We start from the raw sequence: 26384 nt of genomic DNA, 5'->3' as shown, positions 1-26384 counted from the left end.
AAGTGGTGTGGTATTGGCCAGCAATAGACAAGCAGATCAATAGAGCAGAATACCTGAAAATTTAAGGTCTAATCAGAGGGAAAGAATAAATACTAAATAAAGTATAGTAGGGCAATCTGCTAACAATTTGGAAAAATTGCTAGGTCCTTATCTCAAATCATTAGTGAACTAATAAAATGCTCATCAGCTAAAGGAGAGGATGTGAGAGAGAATTTTAAAATTTGAGGATAAATGATGTACTGGATAAAATATTTTAAAAATCAGGTAGGAAAAGAAATATAGGAAAATGTATTTTTACCTTGACTTAAGAAAAGTCTTCTTAAACAAGAATCAAATAGTAAAAGTCAATGTGAAAAGACTGATATATTTGATAAGAAAATTAAAACTTCTGTTTGGCATAAGATACTGTCATTAAAGTTAAGGGAAGTTCTAGCCTGGGAAGACAATATTTTCCATCTATATGATTGAAATTATTTAAAATATATAAGTAAAGAATAATGAGCCCAATAGAAAAATGGGCAAAATATGGGAAATACGAAGAAATTCACATTTCAACGTCTATCAGTAAACTTTTATTGAAACACAGCTATGCTCAATTGTTCATTCAAAGTAGAGAAAATTCAAAGTAGAGAAAATTCAAATAATTAATTCAAAGTAGACAATTCAAAGTAGAGAAAATTCAAATAATTAATTAAACATATAAAAGATGTTTAACATTCTCAAAAAAACAAAACAACAACAGAAGCCATTTTTCACCTACTACTTTGGAAAAGTTACAATATTGTCAAGAATATGGGGAATGGATACCTCATACCATTCTCATAATTATAAGTAAATCCATGTAACATTTTAAAGGCCAACTTGATAGTACCTATCCAAATTGAAAATGTGTGAAACTTCTGCAAATCTGCTTATGGTATCAGCACTAGAGAAATCATGTTCACAAGGGAAATTAAACGAGGACTTAGGTTAAAGCACTGAAGTAATAGGGAAATTACCAATATATTATAAGACATTTATTATATATTATAGGGCATTTCTTTGGTAGCATTGAACAGTAAGACGTGTTGATGAACGGAAACAAAACAAGCTAAAAAAAAGAATACATATAAAAAATCAATAGTTAATTATAATCATACATAAAACAAAAACATTTCTATTTGTTAATATAAAATTTGAGAAATTTTATATTACACCTTAACCTGATTAAACAGTTGCTTCTAGAGAGGGAATGTTCCGTGTATCATAGTTAAGGCATGCTTTAAATGTATTTCTTAATATTTCAGTATTTTTAAAATGATAATGCAGCTACCTATTACTTACATAACTTGAAATTATATATTAAATGGTAAAAACAATTTGCCTCAATTTGATTGTTGAAGGAAATAGTAAAATGCATTAATACAATCACACTATATCTACTTAATACATATCATTTAGATATGTAAAGAAATGGGCTAGGCATACAAGAACACGTTTCCCAAAAAAGTTAAGTGAACTTTTCCCTGACAATTGAGGGGAAGGTTTTCACATGGGTTTTTGAAAGAAGGGATGTGATAACACTTCTTCATGCAATAGACAATGTCTATAAAGACCATTTGTATGTCAAGCAGCATATTTGAGTAGCATATCTCAATAAACTGATGAATATTTGAATAGATTAAAAAAACTTTAAAAAAGTATAATTTTTAATATTCAAAATAAGATATCAGGGGTTTTAAACTAAGACCAAACAGATGCCAATTGTTTCATCCCCAAGAGCTCAACTATCCCATCATTTGATAAGTTTTCACTCATTACAAAAATTAATTTATAATTAATTAAATTATTTATAATTTAAAATTTAATTTAATTCATTATAATTATTTATTAAAATTAATTAATTTGGGGCCATGTTTTCAAAACTACATTCAAATAATGAAAGAGAACATAACAAATACACTCCCAAGTAGACGACAACCAAAGATAAGGATAAAGCTCAACTCATTACATCTGCCACAGAGAAATATTCGACCTTCCAGCTCTTGCTTATATTCTGAGCATTTCAGGAAACACTGGAGGTAGTTTTTGGTAAGAATCACTCCATCATTTTTGAGTCCATATTTGATCCAAATATTCGTAACCATCTGTCCTATCTATCAAATGCTTGCTACCATATCAGTGATTTCCTATAAATTAGGCTGTCTTGTTTTAGCAGAAATAAAAAGTAAGAAACAAGCTAAATGTGGAATGTGACCTAAAATGTGAGCTCACCATCAGATACTCTGTACATATACTCTGACAAAAGGTTTGGAAATTATCATCCCTCTAAATCAGAGCTTGGGAAGCATCTTCTTAAAGAGCAGCTAGTAAATATTTTACACTCTGTGGGTCATACAGTCTCTGTCACAGCTACTTAACTCTGCCCCATTGTAGCACAAAAACATTCATAGATAATCCATGAACAATTGAGCATAGCTGTGTTTCAATAAAAGTTTACTGATAGATGTTGAAATGTGAATTTCTTCGTATTTCCCATATAGTATGTATTTCTACATACCATGAAATAGCGTTCTTGCTTTTGCCCACCATTTAAAAATACAGAAACCATCCTGAGCTCACAAGCTATACAAAAACCAGCGACAGGCTAGATTTGATCATAGGCTATGGTTTAAATTATAGGTCCTTTCTTTAAATTATAGAAAACTATTACTGATATTTAAAATATAATAGATACGCATTTATCACATATTGCTATTAATTTTTAAATTTGTCTAAAACTGGTGGTCCATTCTTCTCCGTGCTAAGTACAGATTTTTTGGACTTTAACTTCCCAAAAACAGCAGCCTGATCAAACTATGACAAACTCTTTCCCAAGATTCTTTTGATGGGTGGGTGATGATTCTGGGATAAAACTAAGATTTCTGTTAATGTTTTTTTTAAAAAAAATCTGATGTTCTTTGTGCAAGTCAATTAACATTAAGTGTTTGCTGGATGTTGAAACCTTGGGCATGTTTAAAACTGGAATAATAACACAATTTCACCACAGATCTTTTTGAAGAATAAATAAGACGAAGCACAGGAAGTGTGTAGGACAAAGGCCTGGTACGTAATAAGAGTTCACTAAATGATAGATTATCAATAAGCTGAAGTCTCCAGTCCTGTTGGCAAGCACAACCTGACTGAGAAAACAGGAGCTACAGCTAACAGATTTCTAATACATCCATCCTACTGGCAAAACCATCCCAATGATGAGAAGGATGCAATTAAGCATTCAATTGAACTAACTCCCCTGATCCTTATTCTACACTCATAATGAAGCCTCTTCAAATGATGACATTTGGCTGCTCCTGTGGTCTTTTTTCAGATAGCACCAGACCCTTCGGTACTTAAATGTACCATTGCAAATACTCATTTTGCACCCTCGTCTTTTTTAGATCAGTCTCACGAGCTTAGCTCATGCGAGTGTATCCCAAAAGTTGAATCCACTTGTGGTGCTCTAAAAGTAAGATTGCTGAGAGTAAGACCCTAAAACTTGGTAAATTCACCAAGATAGGGGCAGCACTCATGAAAGCCTTCTGATGAAGCTCTGCAGAAAGTCCCATGTCATCCCCGTCTGAGTGCCAGCCATAGTCACTCTAGTTACATGATTTTACGTTTCACTCTGGGTCCTCAGCGCTTCCCACGGTATCACGCTGTAATTGGGCATGAACAATAGGAATGATACCCTCACCGTTTTAGAAGCTAAAGCTTCAGCATTGAGGTCTTGGTGGGCCATGTTTTCTCTTAAGTCTGTAGCGCTCTGCTTGTGGTTCTCTCTGCCTCTCTGTCACTGGGCGATCTCTCTCTCTCCTTCTCTCACTTCTACGGACTACGTGTGCCCGAAATTTCTCTGCTTCCAAGAACTTCAGCCATAGTCAATGTAGGTCCTCTTTGATTCAATCTGGCCTCATCCAAACAGGATCTTTGAAGGCCCTATTTACAAATGAGCTCACCCCCACGGCACTGGAAGGTGAGACTTGAACAGTGTTTGTGGTGGGCACCGTTCAGTGCTCTCAGGTCCTCTCTCTGGGTACTGAAGTTTTCCATTCAGGTGTCAGGAAAATGTTAGGTCATAAGGTCAGGAGCATCTTTTGGTTATCAGATCACATTACAAAACAGTTAAAAGTGAAGTTGTAAGGGGAGAAAATGATTTCTCAAAGAGATAATAAAGAGAGGAAAATAACTAGGAGGGAAAGAGGGCATTTTCTTCACACTGACATGTTTAATCCTGGAATGCCAGTAATATTTGTTAGAACACCTGTAAATCCCCTGCTAGTTAAGATTTTTAAAAATACACATTGTGAGCATAGGTCTTACATGCAGATACAAATAAGCTGCTGCAGCGTGTCATTGGTCGGTTGCTGTTGATATGAACCGCAGCTGTCTTTTGGGTATCATTCTAGACTGTGGGAAATTGCATTGCAGTGAGTAATGAGCAATTTGTGGTAGAAGGTGGAAGGCTCTGCCCGACTCACAGAAATGCTCATTAATGCATTAATATTCTTTCTTCAACCCAATTACATCTGTTAGCCTTCTTACCTAACGTCCTTCTGAGTGGGCAGTGGAGATTTGGGGTCAGGTTTTCATTGTGAATATGTGTTTCCGATTTTGTCGCTTTTTACATACACATTTTTTTCCTTTCATACACAAGACAATTGTTTTTACCCTGCCTGTAGAGCTAAGCACTCTCAGAGTAATTGATTCATTTAGTGGTGCTTGGCTTCCTGTGCTTGTCAGCTGCAGGTGACATTTAGCACAGGCTTTATCTCAGTTGTGGTAATTACTGGGCTGACATGAGCTCGCATACACAGCACAGATTGTTTTCAGCAGATGTAACCCAGCAACTCTGCTTTCTCTGGAGCAGTTTATCTGGCTTTCAGATTGTGGCATTCCGCCTATACACGCACACTCACATGCACACACACACACACAAATAGTTTAATGTCATTTTTATGGAAATAGTCACTCTTGATGGCTCTGACTATATTGAGTTCTGCCATGAGGTGATGGAATGGGATATCTTCATTGTATGCAACTTCTGTGTAACACACAGCCAGTGCTTCTTATTAAACAGAAAGGTTATTGTTATTATAATGTATCTCAGCAGTGCACCGACTGCTACTTTAATGATGCAATTAATATGCTTGGATTTACCATTTGACATTCTTAGGCACCGTTTGTGTTACTGATGTGATAGCAATGACTTTTTTTTTTAATGTGAGAATAGCTTTCTTTTTCTTGGAGAAGTTGGAATGAAAAGAAACATTTTAATAAAACAAGTCACAATCCCTTAAGACACTTATTTGTGTCAGACATATCTCTGATGCAACAACCTTCAAGATAATTCCTAAGTGCAGACAAATTAGCATTGTTGATATTACATATAACATGTATTGCAAATAAATCAAATTATTTATCCTGAATACACAGATATGAAAAAAAATCACGAAAATAATAACTTGGCCCGCTAATATTTCCAGTTCTAACTGACATTCTCATTTTTCCAGACTACAAAATTACTATGGTCACTGAGCAATTATATTAACAAAAATTGTCTCTGGAGTATCACTTAAAACATGTCAGTTATATTTATCCTTGCTATGAATTGTAACTGTTTAAGTTTCAAATTTTCATTTGATGGAATTGCAGTAATAGATATCATGCTGTGTAGATGTCTAGGACAAGAAGTAGAATTGCTAACAAGAAACACGTTGTAGAATGTGAAATCTGTGGCGGTTTCAGCCCAACAGTTCTGGGTAAGGTAATGGACCAAAGTTTGAAAGAGATTTGGGTCAGGTCAGGGCTGAAGTGAAATGATGAATGAGACCAAGCAAATCAGAAGAGAGCTGCCCAGTGGTGCTATGACCAAAAGAAAAAGAGATGAGAGAAAACTATGCAGAAAACTTGGACATACTGCTTTTGAAAATGTTTCCATTTGTTAAAAAGTGAGGGGGAAAAAAAGCACCTTGAGAGGTTATTTCTGAGACCTTTAAATGTTATAATAAATGTTGGATGAATTGAGGTTGAGCCAGATTGTAATTATGCAAAATAATGCTTTCTATTAAATAGAATTTCCGTAAGAAATTTTAACCTCCAGCATTTAAATAGAAAGGCAACGGATGAGGTGTCATCATGAATAAATGTTAAACCTGAACAAGAAATGGACTTGAAAAAAAATTAAAAGAACTTTCTAGCCTGCCCTCAAATTTCATTGAAGGATTAAATGTATTGTATGAAAGTACCTGCCACTTAATATTCTGAGCAGGAATGTGAAATAAAAATACTAAGTGACAGTTAATTTCATATAGTCTTTTTACTTCATCATGAGGGAAGCTGTCCTTTGAAGGAAATTCACCCGCATTATGTAAGGCCCTTTAAGTGGCAGCTATATTTTAAGTATGCTTTACTCATAATACCAGTTTTTAAACAACCAAATGTTCAATAGAATTAAAAGCCCACTCGTTTTATATAGCCTATGCCTCTACCTAGTCTAAAATGCCCCCAGTGCTAGGTTATTTCAAATTCTTGTGGCAACAGGTAATTGATTATAAATGATGCTCAGATTCTCCACCTCAGGTTTCCACCAACCTGCACCTATTTACCGGCACTCATGCACACAGAGGAATAACTTGTTCATTGCTTCTTTTGGTCGGTGTTTTCTCTGCCCAGAGAATGGAGACACTGACAGTACATGACACAAAACAGAGGGGCCAGAGAATGCGAGAAAAAGATTTCAAGTATTAAGAACATGTATGTTAAATCTGGGTTGACTCTACCACCTCCCAGTCCCGTGGCTCCTTTCCTGCTTTAAGTCGTGGGTATTTGCCCTTGACCTCCCCATGCAGAGTGGTTAGCAAAGAATCACACAGACTGTCTGAATTCCTTACAGGGAAGGTTTGATAGTATCCTAAAGGGTTGGATCTTGAAGTTAAATCTCAGAAAATCTCCTACAACCACTGCCCTTACAAAACTTCCATCCTCTTTGTAAAGTGCATTTCAGGCTTAGCAAACATTACCGTAATAACAGGGCTGGAAACTGGATCGTTCCACTTCCTTACAGACCGCAAGAGAGAAGCAAAGCTTGCTGTAAGTATCCTACCAAGGAGATGAAAGAGAACAATCTGCAACCAGCCAACCCACAGCCTCCCGCACAGCCTACAGCTGCCTGCCACCCTGTGCGACCGATGCACAGCTGTGAGGTGGCTTTTGAGAGAGACCCTGTCTCACAGCCCATCACTTTGAGGTCATAATATTTTAGTGCTTTCCTCTCTGAACAGAATAAAACCTGCAGATAGTTAAAGAGAATGAAAGTTCTGTTTAAAGCAATGGGGTGGAAGGAAGGGGTAAAAGGGAGTTGATGAGAACCAAATATCTCCCATATGGTTCCACATGGAACTGCTGGAGGGTCATATAAAAATTAATCCAGCTCATATAATCCTGCTCAAAGCCAAGTATGTGCAGATAATGAAAATGCGACTCAAATATGACACATCTGGGTCTCTGGACAACATTGTAGGATGCAGTGCTAACCTAACCTAATCATGGATTTTTTTTTTTCTAATCATGGATTCTTAAGCTCTCTGTCTACTGATTTTTTCCTGACATTTTGGAATGTGCCAAAGCTGGGAATGGAAGAAATGTCTTCCTATTTAAGGAAGCAAAAGGACATGTGTGCTTAGCGATTTCTTACATAGCTGCCTAGCGACTATAATTGTTCACATATTAAGGGAGAGGGAAGTTCTCCGAAAAGGTAACAACAGCTTTGTGATCAAGTAGAATATTCTGTGAAGTTCAAGCTCTGTTTCCTGCCCTTTGGCTTCACCAAAGTAGCTGGCATGCCAAGATTTAAGAGAAATGCTCTCACAGATAATTTCAGTAAAAACAAAGGACAGAAAGAATGGGCTTGAACAACATCAGATGTGGAAGCAGTACCACACTGAAGTGTACACTGAGAAATTTCATTTGTCTTTCTCTGGAAACCATATGCAGAGTGAAAGGAATCAAGTTGTAGCATGAACCAAGTGAATAATCCAAGGTTTATATGCCAAACCAGATGCCGGGTATGCAGCACACACAGACATTGATTTATTTAATAGGAAGGTTTGTGCCAGGCAATCAGTAAGGAGTTCTACAGATTTGTGACAAAATGTTACCCTCTTCCAAAGAAGGATTGAGAGCTTTGCAGAGGGTCCAGCCTGTAGATAAGAGGCCAAGGTTCGATGCCAAATATTTAGTATTCAGAATTACAAACATTCAAAGGAATACTCCTATCCCCCTTAGGCAGAACTAATCATTCCCTTATATTTGCTCCCCTAGTAATCTGACATATCTCCAATAGCACACTTTTCCTATGAAATTATAACTGCTAGCTTGTCTTTTATCCTTACCAGCCTAGGAGTATCTTGAGGTTACTCACTCTTGCCTTATTCACCTTTATTTCCCAAAATTCAGCACAATCTTAAAGGCATAATGGTACTGAATGAATCAATCCTGCATCTATTATGCCCAATGTTTTGAGCATTGCTCTGGGACCTGGAGATTCAAAACTGGTAAAACTTAAGCCCTGCCTTCCAAGTGCTCACAGTCAAGAGGTGGCACGTCTGGGTTAATGAGAAATTGCAAGGTAGTGGGCTGGTCCACTGCTAACACTTCTCCTGTGGGGTAACTGGTATGCATGCAACAGGGGGTGGTCAAGACATGTTCCATTCCCTAACTCAGAAGGGGCTAAACCAAGTAGGTGCAATGACTGGGGTGGGTCAAAAAGAAGCCTTCATCGGGCTCCACATTTTGATGATGTTAGCTCAAAGAGGATGAACAGGAAATTGAGAACTAACGGCATGTTTGAACAACATTATCTTAGGGAGGAAAAAAACTAATTAATTTAATGAATTAATAAACAAGGAACAAAGTGTTTCTGGGATGAGAAAAATTAAGAAGCAACATTGCCAAGTGATTGGGCTGAGGATAGTCCTAAAGGAACTATGAACAAAGTCTAGGGGGAATTACGATACCACAGACTCTAAGATGTACTGTATTGCACGTGGAGAAACTGAAAAACAGCTTCCCACTATAGACTGTGAGCATGATTGCTACCAAAATATCAAGGTCAAAAGAAAATGTGCAAATAGCTCTAATTGTACGTAAGCCAAGTCACAAAGATAATGACCCGGCAGCTTCTTCCAATGGACTTAAGTCTCCCACAGCACATCCCATAACATCTCTGCAGAGGCACAGGCATGCTTGAGCCCAGACTTGTAGTCAGTTTGGCTGATTATACACACGGTGGTTGGTTATCCCTCAAGGGCATTTATTTACATGTGTTGCTAGGCAGGGGGACTTTTATTTTTATTCTCTTCTATGTGTTTTTCTATTCCAGAACCACAAGCCCTGATGGGGAAACCACAGAGAAGACGCACAGAAAAGGGATGTCACTGCAAGGACTTTGCATGTGTTTGAGTTGGAGAGGGAAGGTAGGGGCAGAGTTGAAGGAACGTTTTCCAGAAGGGATTTTTGTGAATGTTGGAGTTGTGTCCACCTGGCTAATCGGTATGTGAGTTCCAATGAGGCAAATTCGGGGCCCCCAGAAATACTTGAGTTATTTTCAAGGGACATGAAGTTTCTTCAACGGTAAGTGACAAGAGCAAAAGTTATTGATGCCAATGTGGCTTCAATTTTATCCCAATGCTGGGGAGAGCTGGTGACATTTGGGTACATCATGATATCTGATCATGCTTCTTGGACCTATAGGATCTTATACTCATGCCTCTTTTTTGACTCTTGTTTCCTCATCACAGATTTTGGGATGTTCATTTATCTTTGCCAAGAGGAAAAAATTCATTCTAATGGACCTACACATTCTTATATACATTTTGTTTAGGCCAGACCTCATCTCATTTTTGCTTTGTAAAGCATTGTCATTTCTGGATATTTCTGAAATTATAAAATGAACACCTGCTTATTGTAACAAGTCACATAATACAACAATGGATGTTAAAAATCTCCAATCCCCCATTCCCATGCACAGGGACCAAAGCCCTCACCCCATCTCTGCTGTTGTAGTCAATGTCAACATCTGGTGTATAACTTTTCTTACTGTTTATACACATGTATAAACACACACATATGTGGGTCATTTGTTTGTTTGTTTGCTTTACCAAAATAGAAGACTAGTATATACATTTCTTGCAGCATGTTTTCTTCAATTACCAATGTAATTTGGATATCCCTGCAAGTCAGCAAATCTAGATCTCACTCATTTTTAAAATCTGTTCATGAACCAATAATTTTATTTAAATGGGTTCATACCATTCATTGCAATTTTGGAACTACTTTAATACACATTCAGGAAAGGGCTCACATCATAAATATACATATATTAATGTATTTTATCTATTTAACTCCCACCCAGATAAAAAAGTAAGATGCATCCAGCACCCTAAGAAGTGCTTTGCCCCCACAATCACTATCCTCCTAAGCCTATGTTTGCCATCCTGACTCAGCATCATGGGTTAATTTTGCCTTTTAAGAAAAGTCATATAAATGAAAACATCATTGTTTGCTGATATGTCCGGCTTTTTACATTCAAAGGAAGCTTATGAGCTTCATCCGTATTTTTGCATGTAATTCATTCATTTTCCTTGTTGCATAGTAGTCTAGCGAACAAATAAAACAGAATAGATTATCCCATTCCCATTTGAGGGCTGATAAGAATATGCTGCTCTAACTCCAAAGCCCCCTAAACCAATCTCTTGCAAATTAAAAAACCTTCTCTCTCGAAGCTACTGTTTGATCAAACAGTGGTAACTGACATCAAATTCTGTTTTGCATCTCAAAGTTGAAGTTTGCCTTGAGAATTTTTCTCAGCATTTCTGAAATTTCAAGGACAGTTTTCTAGCCTCCTGGTCTGAGAGGAAATGTTTCAAGGAAGTGCAAGTTCAGAAGCTTGGAAGACACTGGCAATAACTTCAAAATGTTACGGCATTCTGCCACAATGATGCTTTAGCAGTGGAAGGGAATAGCAATGACCATCGCTCTGCACATCGGGATCCCAAGAAGAGACCAGGAACCCAGAAGAGGTTATAACCAGGAAGGCCCAAAAAGAATTATTGAAGAATTTCCATTTGTCCAGTAAAGATGAATAAAAGAGCAGAGAGTATATAAGGTTGGCATGGGGGGAGGGCAGAATCTAGGAAGGAAAGTTGGAGCAAAAATGTAGAAAATGGAAGAGTGATGACATAGCAAAAGGTGCAAAAGCAAGTTTTTTTAAATGCTTTAAGCCTGAAGTCCAGTTTTATATGGTTTCCACTGTTTGATTATGCTATTTTTCATATCACTATATATGCTTCAAACAAAGGACTTAGTGAGGAACTTATATAAATCTTTGAATGGAAGCAGGGGTATAAGTTGAGAAAAGGGATGGCGTTTCATGTCACATTACCTGGGGCAGATAGAGATTGCACTCAGTGGTGTCAGAATCCTTGAGTAACATGAAAATGAAAGACACCTAGCCCAGAACTGGGTCTGACAAGCAGTTAAAATGCGCTCCTGTGTGCTCAAATAACTATTCCCTAAGATAACATCTTCATGTGAAAGATGAAGCGTGTGCCATCTATTCATCTTGAGGCTGTTTGTCAGCATAAAAGTGACAATATCTGGAAGGTGTTAAGAATGCTTTGAAAAAGAATTGCATTTTGATGGACTTTTTAATTATTGCCAAATAGAATACAATTAAAGCAGCTCAATTAAAATCAGTGCATAACATGTTATAAAAACACCATCTTTGAAACCAATTACATGATTTATATGCCTAAAAGGCATACACACACATATATAATTAACACAAAACTAGACTTACCATTTTTACTTTAAAAATACCTAGCTAGCTGTAACACACACATGCACACAAGAATTAGCATTATTTTTATTAAGTTCTGCAGAAGCACAGAATCTAAGGATAATGCCAAAAATAGTTTTAATGTTTCACCAAATGTAAAATGAAGGTCAAAAATGAAATGAAAAGAATATAATGTGTAAATGTAACTTCAACATATGACCATAGAAGCCTCTAAAATATTCATCACATTAGTGTGTTCTGTTTTTCTTTCTTTCTTTTTTTTTTTTGCTTATTTTTGCATTAAAACCAGACTCTGAAAGAAACCAACAAGATAACATGCTATGATATTATTAGAGGAGTGACACTGCCCATTGAATACCATCACGTTTGAATCAGTGGTAGCACTATTAATTTCTACCTTTTTAATGCACACTTAAGCTAGCACATGATCCATGCCATGGAACATCAGTTACACCCCAGGGACTGGACATTAACAGCATGTGCTACGAGTGGTTTATTTTACAATTGCTGTGAAATAAAAGCTGATGGAAATGAGCCACTGGTGAATTACTTGCCAGAGAACACAATGATATTTGTATCACCACTGTGAAATACATTCCCAAAAGGAGAGTGTGGGTGGAGTGTTCTTACATTTTCACACAGAAGTACAGGGACAGAAGAAGTTGAGAAAGCAAATGGTAAAGATACTATGTTTCTTTGACTGCAATTTAACAGAATACGTTTTAGTAGCTGAGATGTAACCACAGCTAATTAGGGTATAATTTGGACAAACACACATTCACACAAGCAAAATAACAAAATAAAAACTATTTTCAGATAAGCTATGATCTATTAGGTTCTTCTCTCTCATACAAGAAAAATTAATATGACTTCAATCTTTTGATGTAGGTGATATTTCCAGAGCCGTAGGAAGGAAGAAAATTAAAATCTCACAGCAGGTTTTTCACAGACCAATTTATTCTTTCTTTCTTTCTTTCTTTCTTTTAATTTAAGAACATTGCTTCTTCTTGCATATCGCTTTTCTACTAAACTGAGTCAATATCAGAGGTATTTATGTTCTCATAGAGATATGCAAATAAGCTCTTACATATTTTATTATACTTATAAAATAAATTCTATCTCAATGCAATCCACACACAAAGACCTTGTGTGACTTGAAAAGATGCTCTTGATTTATTAAAATACAACACAAAAAATATGATATAAATTATTCTCAACCACTCATTTTAAACTGGATTTAATCTGTTAACCTCTCACCTCCTTTAAAGAGAGTAGGAGTGAGCCACAGACATGAAAGGAAATGGAGGTTGCAAAAATAAAATGACACAATGGTACATACTAAAAGCAAATAGACCTGTTAATTATCCTGCTTACAGGTTTACACACACACACTTTTGTCTCTGATTAACTGGATTGTATGGCTGTGCTTCCTTTGCTGAAAGGTTTGACCTTTTGCTTTAGTTCAATTTGACAGCGAGAAAATCATTATTCATTTCTCTCCTATTCAAAGTCTTGATGCAGATTTGAAAATGTTATTTATTGTCTGGCTGTTAGTCTTTAACGTACAGCAATTGTTACTAAAGGAGACAGCTGGCTGCATCGACCTATCCTCTACTGCCCCAAGACCACGCATACCTAATTCAAGGATATCAGATAATGGTATGTGGCATGCTCTACATGTAGAGAATTCAGAATTCATCGTGAGCCTTTTTCTAACTACAGCGCTGTTGATGGAGTAAATGATTTAGTAGAGGTTGTAAGCGTTTTCTGACAAGAGGCATTAATATTAGAGCCTTTTCCTAAGTGCTCCAAGCAGGTGAGGAGATGTAACCCTCCTGAGTTATTTTTCATTGGCGACCTTTTTTCTGTTCATTAGCACTTAATTCCTGGGGGTGGAAAGCCACTGTTTTAACTCTAATTTGTATGTAATGAGCATATTCAATGCGAGGAGACTCTCCTTCATTAACTAAACTGAAAAGAAAAGAAAAAGCTGGCAATCTGATGAAACATTATTTAATCTCACCTAAATTTAACAAGTCCAGGTTTTACAGATGATATTTTGAAAACCAAGGGACTGCTCTCTACAGATGGTGAAGGTGGATGACAAAAGGTTTTATAATGCCTCTTTTTAGAAACAGTCTGATATCTTAGCCAATACATCTCCCTTCAATAAAACTTACACTAATGGATGAGGCTGCCACTGGGTATTGCAAAGAACATACAAGCAGCCCTATTTGCTTACCCAGCCTCTGCACTGCCAATTAATTCAGAAATCATTTTGGGATGGTTCAATTATTAAAAGAGAAAGAAACAAACAAACATATACCTGATACTGTTATACTAATGGTCATGAGAATTAACTACACATTTGAAAATGGAGTTTAATGGAGCGTGTTATCAAAGTAGTCTTCTTCATTAGTAAAACTTATAGTTTACAATAGATTAAACAAATCAACACCTTTGGTCGTACATTATATTCTTATTTGAAATGCGAAACTAGTCTACTATTTCAAAAGCAATTTTCACATGAAATGCTTTTCTAAAGACTGGAATTCATTTGCATATATTTTGAAAAGTAGGTACGTTATAGCTCTGGGGGTAAATTTCATTTTGGGGTAAACTATTTTCTCTAGATTACTATTGATCTGAATTTCAAGCTTTACAAAATTTTAGGTGCCATGATGAATGACTTCTGTATACCACGTTGAATTTTGTTGTTTGTTTATTTATTAGATTCTAAAGTTTGAATTTGAATCAAACTTGATTTGTATTTGGCTTCTTGGGTTATTTATTATAACCCACCTAAGGTTAAATTTTTTCAAATACCATTCATTATTGATTAAAATATATACATATACATATTTATCTTTCAAGAAGGCATCTATTAAAAAATAAACATAGTCAATGGAAAATAATATTCCTAGCATACATTATCTCAAATCCAAGAACATCCAGCATGCTCTCCCTTCCCTGTACTGCTTCTAGCTATTGCTGTACTTACACAACACCTGAGGAGCTTCTTCTGGCTTCCTGGTATTGAAGCCCAGAATTCAGACTGTGCAAGCATGATGCACTAGGAACCAAAGGGACAAAAGTAATCTGATTTGATTTGGTTCTTAACAATTAGTGACAAGATGCTTTCTTGAAAAATTAAAGTTGGCTCTATTTCTTATTGTTCATAAAATATTTTAGGTGTGTTTCTTCAAGAGGCGAAAAGGTAACCACAACAATGACTTTTAAACTAAGACAGATGGTGTGATCCTTAAGAGACTGAATATTCAAGTCTTATCATGACCAGGAAACCAGGAAACTCTTGCCGGCTCACTGCAATAACTAGTCCAGGAGCTGGCCACTAACTACAGTAAGCATCGCAGGAAGTCAAACTACATCCCTGTAACTATCAACCCAAAATAGCCAGGGCTCAATCAATAACTGTCAGCATCCTTAATTGTTGCTCTCACTTCCAGTTTAGGACCAATCAGTGAAAACCAAATATACATCCCTGACCAATTACAGTAAGCTTCTCATTAACCTGCTTCCAGTTTCCGATGGCAGCAACCTCTGGTCAGGCATACTTGGAGCCTTCCCTTTTTTCCACTAAAAAGTATTCCCAGGGCGGGCCGCGGTGGCTCAGCGGGCAAAGTGCTTGCCTGCCGTGCCGGAGGACCTCGGTTCGATTCCCGGCCCCAGCCCATGTAACAAAAACGGAGAAACAGAATACAATAAAAACAAGAAAATGTTTAAAAATGTTTCCCTTTCTTCCTTCCTTCCTTCCTTCTATCCTTCCTTCCTTCTCTCTGTCTTTCCTTTAAAAAAAAAAAAAAAAAAAAGTATTCCCACTCCCTTGTCTGCCTTAAGTCTCTGCCAAAAGCAAGTGGTGGTGGCCGACTCTCTTGCACAAGCAAGTTCTAAGTAATAGCCTTTGTTCTCATTTGGGTATTCTTTGTACATTTCCTCATTCTATATCCTTTGGTTTATATCAAACCAAATGAAATCAGAATTAAGTGGTTTTGAATAATATAACTCCTTCCGTACCAATGACTTACTAGTTTCCGGTTTCTTCTCATTAACTTGCAATTAATCAATTTGAATTCAGCATGTAGGGTAGAACCTTATCTCTTCAGGTGGAGGGGGGGAGCAGTTGACTTTCAGATTTTCCAAAGAAATGAAGAGACAATTGTCAAAAAGTGTGCTAGAACTTGTGATGAACATGTCATGAATTGAAAATAACAACTGCTAACAAAACCACAAAGATAAATAAGAATGCAATGAATAGGTTATTTTCATTAAATAGGTGAAAGTTAGAGTGTTTTCCTTAAATGATTTAATATGTTAGCCTGGATAATTAATAGTTATTGTGCAGGACCTATATTGTACGTTCTTCATAGAATCACCTCAAATGAGTCAGTATATAGAAAGTCACTTAGAAAGTCAAATATTATTGTAGAGATACAAGATACTATTATATACTATTGCTATATATAAGATACTATTACATATTACTATTATATCCTTTTCTAAAGTTTTAAAACGAGACCATAAGCAAAGAAGTAGCAATTATATTTCTTTCAAATTTAATAAGAAATATACTCTTCCAAATTAATAACTAAACTTAACGATCTAAAATATGTACATTCCAAGACCTTAGTTTAAGATTCAAAGAATAACCTTAAATCAGTCTCGGAAGAAACATATTTCCAAAGTAAGACAAAAATACATGTATTTTATTTGTGCAATGATGTGAAAATAATTTATTTGAAAAAATGTAAAAAAGATGTCTTACACCACATGTTACAAGAGTCAAATTATTACTTTTCCAAAGAGATGACAAGCAGTTCTAAAGTTAGGCGCATAAACTTTCTGAAAGATAGGTACTAAGATACATGCAAATAAAAATATCAAACGGTATTAAATGTCGTATTGAACAAGAAGCTGTAACATGGAAGCAGAGGGGAGGCTTCTGTTCTTAGGGACTGTCCAGTGTCCAACAGAAAAATCAGCAGAGTGTGGTGGAGGCGATGAGTACAAAGGCTGTGCTATGGGCGTAAGTGAGCAGTGCACATGTCCAACAGGCAAGCTTTGGGTAGAAAATGAGATTCTTAAGCTTCCTAGTAGATTTATCACTTTAGGTAAAAGCAATTAATCAGTAAAATCCACCAGCTTATTGTAACCACATTTTTATCTCTTATCATTCATTCATGCATTAAAAAAAAAACCTTTGTTCAGCCATCAAGGCTAAGAGAGACTAGGTGCCCATTCTCAGGGTGTCTATACACAGTAGAAGAAGACAGGCAAAAGAGAGAAGCAATATAAAATGTAGGAATAAAGGTACCTGGAATGGAGTGGTAAAATAGGATTATCTGCTATTTGAGACAGTAAGTGGATAGGAAAGACCTCTAAGATGCCTCTGAGGAAAAGGAGGAGCCAGCATGGGGTAACTGGAAAAGGGATTCCAGGCAGATGGACCAACGAACATAAAGACTCAAAGTTGGGAAAGAGTTTGATATACTTGTGGAACAGGAAAAGTATCCAGGACTGTTGAAGGCCAGCCAAAGGGGAATTGTAGGAGATAAAGACGGAGAAGTAAGCTGGTACTTCATCACATAAAGCCATCTATAGGTTGTAAAGAAGGTGGCATTTTATCCTTTGTCCAATGACAAATCATTGAAGGAAGTTCAACAGGAAAATGACATGATCTGAATTAGGTTTCTACAAGATGCCTCTAGCTATAGTCTGGATGCAGACAGTGGAGGAAAAGAGTGGAAGCTGGGAGGCCAGTTGAGAGGGAAGAACAGTAGTCTGGGTGATGGTGGCTGCGGCCAGGGTAGAGGGGCTGGAAACAGTCAGAAATAGCTAGATTGGAGGACTATTCGGTAGGTGCTAAAAAAATACTAACTTAAGCAGTATTTAAAAAAATTCAAAAGCCTACAGCTATGTTTTTACAGTTAAAGCTTAGCCAAGTTGGAAAGATGATGACTACCAGAGAATGAGAAGATTTATTTTTCTTGCTGTTTAAAATACCACAAGGGAACTTTGACCCATTACTTTTTCCCTACGGCTGAAAATTCACAGCATACCACAACTAACTTTGTCTCTAAATGTTTTGTTATAGAGTGAATTTTCAGTATTCTACAGATAAACTTCAAAACTTAAATAAACATACAGTCACCAATATGTATCACAACCATTTGCAAGACAAACAATGAAATTTATTGGACTATCTACTCCGCCCTGATAAAATGCCTTTTAACGTGTGTGTGTATAAATTAAGAAAATAACTTTGTTACACTAAAAATGATGTCTATCAAACCGTCTGTTGCCAAGCATATTCCACTTTCCATTTATTGATATCCTTCTCCCCTTATACCATTAGCCATAATTTGGAGAAAGATCTCTGTAATTTTTCTACGTGGAAATGATATCAACTAGAGAGTCCTAATAATATGTATAGTTGAAATTTGATAGGCAACATAAAATAATGGTGAAATCCATCAACATAAGAGTTCAGATTCACCAATATAAGAGTTCATAAGAGTAAAAGGATTGGAATTGCCATAGAACTTTACTCGTAAAGAACTCAAAGTTTTCTTTCATTATCAAAATTAGCTCTTATTTTCTTTAAAATGTCATCTTACTGGAAACTCACTGAGCAGCTTATTTTTGTCAAGCTTTTTTAAAAACAGAATTATGTTTTAATTATAAATTAATGTTCTCTAGAAGACTACATTTATGTGATGTTTTAAAAGAAATTACCTTTATTTTAAGGCAAAAATGTTTAAATACTTAAATAACATTGGTCCTTTATTAAACAAACATCCTAGTTTTCTCAAACTTGGCATAGTAGTTTGATGTATGTTGTCAAGTAAAATCATTACTTTCAACAACTTCAAAAATATGGTGGTGAATTTTTCCTGGGGAAATACGATTATTTTTTCACTAAAAATCAAATATCTATTTGTTTGAGGATTAAGTACTTAGGAGAGTGTCTATTTCTATCAAAAGATAAACAAATGTCCACTCAGTGCCAAGCTACCTTACGTTGAGTCTTCATACATTTAAAAAAATAAAGGACTGGGTGCGAACAGCAGGTTTCCCACTGACTTGCTCAGAAACTTGCAATACACAGTAACTAAATAAATGCTTATTGACTCTCTGATGCAGTGGTTCTCAACCTGGGGGAAGGCAAGGGTGGAGAGCCCCAGGGAACATTTGACACTTTGGATTGTCACAGCTTGAGGAGGGTGGTGTCCCTTGGTTGTCACTCCTGAGAAGATCGATTTTTGCAGACATCTTATGAGTAGAGACCAGGAATGGTGCTAAACATTCTACATTGGACAGGCCAGCCCTTCACAACAAAGAACCATCTGGCCCAAAATGTCAATAGTGCAAAGATTAACACACTTTGTTCTAGTTGCATGACCTTAACATTTCCAAGTATAGGCTCTTCTCTTAGGATTCTGCTCCATTTGGAAAGAAAATAGCAAAAGAAAAACACCCACACTCACATCTTGGGCAGATGCTCCTTAAGGCAAGAAGAGAAAGGGCAGCTGGCTGTTGTTTGCTAGTACTGAGGAAAACACTATGATTGCTACTACTAAGGAAAATACCTGAGAGAGAAGGTACTAGGGTGCTTATATGGCAGAGATTCTGAGCTATCATTCAGCTATTTAAATTGGGGATTAAAATCCTCTTTATTAAGGTAATCATTTTTAGAATCGTTAATCCATGTATGAAGGACAAACTTTAAAAAGTGCAAGAAGGCATCCAGTAAAAAGGAATTCTCATGTCTCCCACTGTCCCTCAGTCACCCATTTTATCTGTCAGAAACAAGTTTCTTAGCTGCCCTGCCTAAGATATTGTGGCTTTTTGAATACATAGAATTAATTATTTGCATATAGGAAACAAATATATGTATAAATGACAGCATACTATGCACACCGTTCTTAACCTTGTTTTTTTCCCTTTAACAATATCTTGGAGATTTATTACAGCTGACTCATTCTTTTAAGTTGTTACATAGTATTCCACAATGCAAAAATAACAATTTTACCCAGTATCTTACTGAATGTATTTAAATTGCTTTCAATCTGTTATTATCGACATCACTACAATGACTGTTACTGCACGTAAGTCATCTCTTGCCTTTGTGATTGAAACTATATTTCTATATAGAAAAGACGTGGCTATTTAAAAGTACTTGTGCATTTTATATTTTGATAGATACCATCAAACTGCTGAGCTGACATATATAAGAACTTGTTTGTCTACACCTATTTCAATATTGGGTCAACAAACTGAAAATCTGTTGTATAGAGAATTGTCTCATTTGCAGTTTTAATTTGCATTTCTCTTACCATAAATAAGGTTTTATATACTTACAGGTTTTAGAAATATTTATACTCCCTTTCTTGTTCTTAATCTTTGCCAATTTTTCTGTTAAGTATTGGTATTTCTCTTTTGGATTTTAAAAGACCTATTAACATTAACAAAATTTTCCCTTTGCCTGCAATATGAGTTTCAAACATTTTCCCCTTTTCCCCCTTTTAACTATCTTTATGTGTGCATAGGGGAAGACCCTGCAGGATTTTTTATTTTAGTTGAACTTATACCAATATTTTATTTCATGGCTTCAGGATTTTGTATAAAATTTAAAAATATATTTTTAAATTGTTTCATGCTTTTTCTATCATTTTTGCAATTTTATTTTTATTTTACTACTTTTAAAATATTTGAGTCATCTGGAATTTATCTTGGCTGAAAGAGTCCAGCTTGATATATTTTTTTTAATTTTGCTAATGTCATCCAATTTTCTTCCCCATTTGTTTTGAAATTCTATCCAATTCTTGTGTGACTTGAATCTATTGCTGGCCTTTCTATTTCATAAATCTGATTATCTAATTCTCCAGCCAGGATTACATCATTTAACTTACTCTAGTTATATGTTTTAATATCCGACAGGAAAGCAAACACACTGTTTAAGTACATTTTTGACTGGATAATCAGGATAGGAAAGGTAGGCTACGTGTGTGAGTGAGTGTGTACACACAAGTCTGCAAGAGAAGACCGCAAGCAGGCCTTTTCCTTTTGGGTTAGATGTCTTTTCCCCTGGGATTTCTCACTGAGAACTGGGCAACACACATACCAAATCTATGGATTCTCATTCCAGAGGAATGTGCAAGGGAATGATGGCCTAAGCTGTCAAATTTGATTTAGTGATTTAATGAAGACTAAACTTTGTGTTTTGTATTATGCATATGGAACGTTTACCACATGTTGCCCTAAGGTTTAAAACCTCATGTGAGTCCTGCCAGAATGATTACCTCTCTCTGGGCCTCAAACTATTATTTTCTCAAATGTAACTCATAATGTCTCTAAATATCCCTACTGACCAGACTGACTGAACTTGGTAACATTTAAGTGTCAACCTAAAAGCCCACTGGTGTTTCACTGGCTGTGATTCTGTTTCTCCAAGAATCCCTGGGAGATCTGCTGAGGTGTTTCACACCCGCTTAAGAACAAATCTCTCCATGCAGCCATGCCACAGAAGAGCCAACTCAGGTGTCTTGGCAGTGGCTACAGCTAGTTCGTTGGGTAAAGAAGGCAGTTTTCCTGGCCCGTTGTTGTTTTCCAGGTTCCTGACTTTCTTTTCAGTTGCTCCAATGGATTCCACACCTTCCCCAGCTCCTTTCTCAGCAATTGTTCTTTCTCCAGCAGTTCCTCCGGTCACAATGTTTCTCCCTAGTGGCCAACCAGAGCACTGGGAATGCTGGAGCTGCAGGAATTTCTGGAATGAAATAAGAATGAATGTCTGCCAGGGTTTACATCTTAACCTGTTAGAGGGCACCCCAAGCAGAGCTTGGTCTTCTATATATTTAAGCATGCAGCAAAACATACCTTATTTTTTACTGAAAGCCTATTTCTTTCCCTAGAACCTGAACATCCTTCCCTGCAGTGGGCAGGAAGGCAGATTAATGTAACAGCAACAATGCAGTATTTGTGCCCAGTTCTTGCTTCCACGAAAGAACCCATAAGTTACTGGGTCAAGCTCACTGTGACCAGAACCTTCTCCTTCAGGATATTTTCTCACCTTGGAGTCTCTGCAGCTCTTGTCTTCAACTAGGCCTTTGCCAGTATAGAACAAGTTACTGGATGGTGAATCGTGGGAACACAGGCCTGTCCTACAGAAACTTTCAGAACAAAGGGTCCAAAAAAGTCGGGGGAGGGAATCCATCGTGGCAGCTGACCCAGGCCATCTGCTTGGGTCAGGGTTGGCAGTTGATGCCCCGCTTCCCGTCAGAGAGGAGAGACCAATCTGTGCTGCCCAAAGGTCCTGATATTGATGCAACTCAGGAGGAGGGGAGACTGCCATGGAGAGTTCCCTGAAGTTACTGTGGCTGCTTCTTCCCCGTTTAAGGTTTAAGGTACACTCAGCTCATTCCATTAGATTAACATCTTCCCTGAGCTGTGGAATGGAAACTCATTAAAACATCTGCACACAATAGAAAACTGTTGCCCCCTCTCCCCCAAAAAAGCTAGGTGATGGTCTCCGGGTGCGTCCTTGACTTCCTTAGCAGTCAGGCCACACAATCACTTAGCAGGTTTTCCCAGATAGTTCTGAATGGATTATCTTTCCCAAGAAACTCTGCAGCCCACATGAAAATACTTCTCTGCATTGTCATGACCACTTCCTGGTATCCCCAGGTAAACCTTAGTCCTAGATACAAAGACAAGGCAGCTAGAAAGCCTAATACAAACAAGTTGGAAGAAAACAGGGAAAATAAGAGAGAAATTTAAACATACTATGTTTTTCCCCTATTTTCAGTGGGATTTTGACGTGTGCAGGTATTGGTCTTCATCTGGTGGCCTTAAAATATGACAAAGTTGGAAGATTCAAGGGGGAAAATTGAAAAATATATAGCAAAGGAGGTTTGTTATTTTAGGAGAGACAATTCTGACCAGATGTAGTACCTGCCTATCCCAAACAAGCATGAAGGCAAACAACTTCCTTCAAGCAAATAAACGAGCAAAACAATCACAGAAGGTCATGAGTGACCTGGAAAGATGTAACTGTTGATGGGAGGCCACCTACAGTCATGGCAAGACTGTTCAGCTGGGGCCTCTGCTGGGCTCAGACATAGAAGCAAAGAGTGTTCAGTATGATTAGCATGTGAAATGCAACCTTGAAATCATAGACCTCATGGCCAAATGTTTATAGAAGTAGATTAGTGAATCTGTTGACACCATGGCATTGTGGTTAGGGTGGAAGAGATACTTTAAGGAAGCAGGAAACATTAAATGATTTATTGAAGCAGTGACCAAAAAGAAAATCCAGCACATGCTGTATAAAAGAAAGCTCACAAGGAAAAGAGAACAAGTGCAATACGATGCATTACCTTGTGAGCTCCACTTTTTTTTTTTTTTTTTTTTTTTTTTTTTTTAAAGGAAAGACAGAGAGAAGGAAGGAAGGATAGAAGGAAGGAAGGAAGGAAGAAAGGGAAACATCTTTAAACATTTTCTTGTTTTATTGTATTTTGTTTTTCCGTTTTTTGTTACATGGGCTGGGGCCGGGAATCGAACCGAGGTCCTCCGGCATAGCAGGTAAGCACTTTGCCCGCTGAGCCACCGCGGCCCGCCTGAGCTCCACTTTTCAGCTACCTTTTGCCTCCATCATTGCCACAGAGCTGCTGTTGAACAGAGACGCGACAAATTATGAGTCATGCCCATCTGTGCTCCAGCAACACTCTTGTTGAACCAGACCTCCATTTAAGCTGTAGTGTGATCCCTTGTCCACAGACTCCCCACTTTATAGGTATTCACATTTACTATTCATCCATTGTTCCCAAACTGTCCCCCTGTGTCAGGGCTAATAAACTCCAAACCCCAGAGATAGGTCATGGCAGAACCAGCCTTCTTCTAGAACATCTAGACCCTGCCCTTAATCTTGATTCACCAGCATAAACGTGCCTGCCCTCATGGCACAACCAAAAAGAGGAACTCTTGAAGAGTATGCTGGTTTAAAGCTATTATGTACCCTACAAAAGCCATGTCTTTTAATCCTCATTCAATATTGCTGGGTGGAATCTTTTCATTGTTTCCATGGAGATGTGACCCACCCAATTGTGGCTGGTAAATTTTGGTTAGATGGTTTCCATGGAGATGTGTCTCCACCAACTTAAGGTGGGGTTGCTTACTGGAGCCCTTTAAGAGGGAACCATTTTGGAAGAAGTTTGAGAGCCACCAGAACCAACAGAGCAACCAGAACAGAGAGAGCCCCGGGCGAACCATCGGAGAACTCAAAGACAAAGTCAGCAGACATTGCCACGTGCCTTTCCAGCTGAGAGAGAAACTCTGAACTTCATTGGCCTTCTTTATCCCTGGATACCTTAGATTGGACATTTTATAGTCTTGCCTTAATTTGGACATTTTCATGGCCTTAGAAGGTAAACTTGCAACTTAATAAATTCCCCTTTTTAAAAAGCCACCCCGTTTCTGGTATATCACATTCCAGCAGCTTGCAAACTAGAACAAAGGGGTAAATGAAAAATAGGGAAGAGAATTGGAGACAGAAATATAGACCGAAGATTCTAGGACAGAAACTACATGATAGAACTCTTAATAATATAGAGGGAGGACTGAAAAATGGGGAAGCATTCCTGAGACAGATGATGAGAGCCAGTTAATGGACAACAAGAATATCCAGGGAAAAGGATACGTCTAAGAGAGGTTTCAATAGCACAAAAGACTTGCTGACTGATGAGATGTGACATGAAAGAGGAAGCAGTTGAGGGTTGCTCTCAGCTTGAAGCTCAGGCTCCCAGGTAGGTGGTATGGGCAAAACTGAGATAAGGAATTCAAAAAGAAGTGTAAATGTAAAGGTGGAAATAATAAGCTCAATGCATTAATTTAAGGCATCTGTGTGACAACCAGGTAAAAAAGATTTCCTTTCTCCTGGGGCTCTGGGGTAGGATTGCTAGATAAAATACAAGATGCTCAGCTAAAAGTTGAATTTCAATGAAACAAAAATCCATGTTTAGAATAAGTATGCCCCATACAATATTTGGAACATATAATAAAAAAATCATTTTCCTTTTATCTGAAACTCAAACTTAACTGATCATACTGTATTTTATATGTATAAAATCTGGCAAGTCTGCTTAGGACAAAAGTTAGGATTAAAGATGTGTTAGTCAAACACATCTTAAAATTTTTATGGAAAGGCAAAGGAATTATAATAGTTAAAAAATTTTTGAAAAGAAAAGTAAAGTGGGAGGAATCACTACACTACCAGTTTTTAGGTTTACTATACAGCTGTAGTAGTCAAAATAGCATGGCATTTGCAGAGAAATAGACATGTATAGATCAGTGGAACAGAACTGAGAACACAGAAATAGACCTATACAAATATATCTAACTGATGGGTGTCAAGAGTACAAAAGTAATTCAGTAGATGAAGGATTGTTTTTCAACAAATGGTGCTGGAACAACTGGACATTCACTGATAAAAATGAACCTAACCTAAACTTCATAATCATATAAAAATTAACCCATAACAGATAATAAATCTAAATTTGAAACTAAAACTATAAAACTTTTAAAAGAGAACATAGGAGGAAAATTTTGTTACCTAAGATTAGGCAAAGAATTCTTACATGTGACACCAGAAGCATTATCCATAAGGGAAAAATATTGATAACTTGGACTTCATCAAAATTACAAAGTTTCACTCTGTAAATGACTATGTGAACAGACTAAAAGAATAAGCCACCAACTGGGAGAAAATATTTGTAAATTACACATCAGACAAAAAATCTAAGAAATATATAAAGAACCCTCTATATTCAGTAGTAAGAAAACAATAATTCAATGAGAAAATGGGCAAATGACTTTAACAGACACTTTATGAAAAACTGCAAAGGGAAAATAAACACATTTTGAAGATATGATCAGCATTACCAGCCATTAAGGAAATGCAAAACTTAAAGTCTCAATGGAAATGAAAAGTGCTGATAGCACCAAATGGTGGTGAGGATGTGGAGAAACTGGATTACTTATACATTGCTGGTAGGACCCAGCTATAGCACTCCAGGGCATTTATCCTCGAGAAATGAAAACTTAGGCTCATGCAAAAAACTGTACACGAATGTTTATAGCAGCTTTATTTGTAAGAGCCCCAAACTAGAAACAATTCAAATGTTCTTCAGTGGGCAAATAGTTAACAACCTTTGGATATCCATTTGATGGAATAAAGCTGTCTTTCTTTGCCAGCCTTCTCTACAAATACCACGCTGGTCAGCTTAAGCAGGAATTGATTGACTTACAGTTTAGGAGGCTGGAGGTCCAAAGCCAAGGCATCAACAGCCAAGCTTTTTCCCACTTCTGTAGAGTTCTGGATGCAATCCTCTGTCACGTGGTAACCTCCTCTGTCACGTGGTAACCTCCTCCTCTGTCACGTGGTAACCTCCTCCTCTGTCACGTGGTAACCTCCTCTGTCACGTGGTAACCTCCTCTG

General features: G+C 37.1%; 1 long non-coding RNA gene across 5 annotated transcripts in view; it reads right to left on the bottom strand.

Moving 5' to 3' along the window:
- LOC143665423 (uncharacterized) overlaps nt 1–26310 on the bottom strand; it is a 125330-nt gene extending 99020 nt beyond the window's left edge. For 4 of the 5 annotated variants that reach the window (XR_013166952.1, XR_013166953.1, XR_013166955.1 and 1 more), the window contains exon 1: nt 26194–26310. This is a non-coding gene — a long non-coding RNA (uncharacterized LOC143665423). Of the gene's footprint in view, nt 1–20644; nt 21660–21962; nt 22338–26193 lie in introns of those variants that run through there. The other variant, XR_013166956.1, reaches the window with a different exon arrangement.
- Between the last annotated feature and the right edge of the window lie 74 nt (nt 26311–26384).

Source organism: Tamandua tetradactyla, chromosome 21, assembly GCF_023851605.1.
Source record: "Tamandua tetradactyla isolate mTamTet1 chromosome 21, mTamTet1.pri, whole genome shotgun sequence".
Classification (NCBI taxonomy): Eukaryota; Metazoa; Chordata; class Mammalia; order Pilosa; family Myrmecophagidae; genus Tamandua; species Tamandua tetradactyla.
This window is presented reverse-complemented; position numbering and strand designations above follow the sequence as displayed.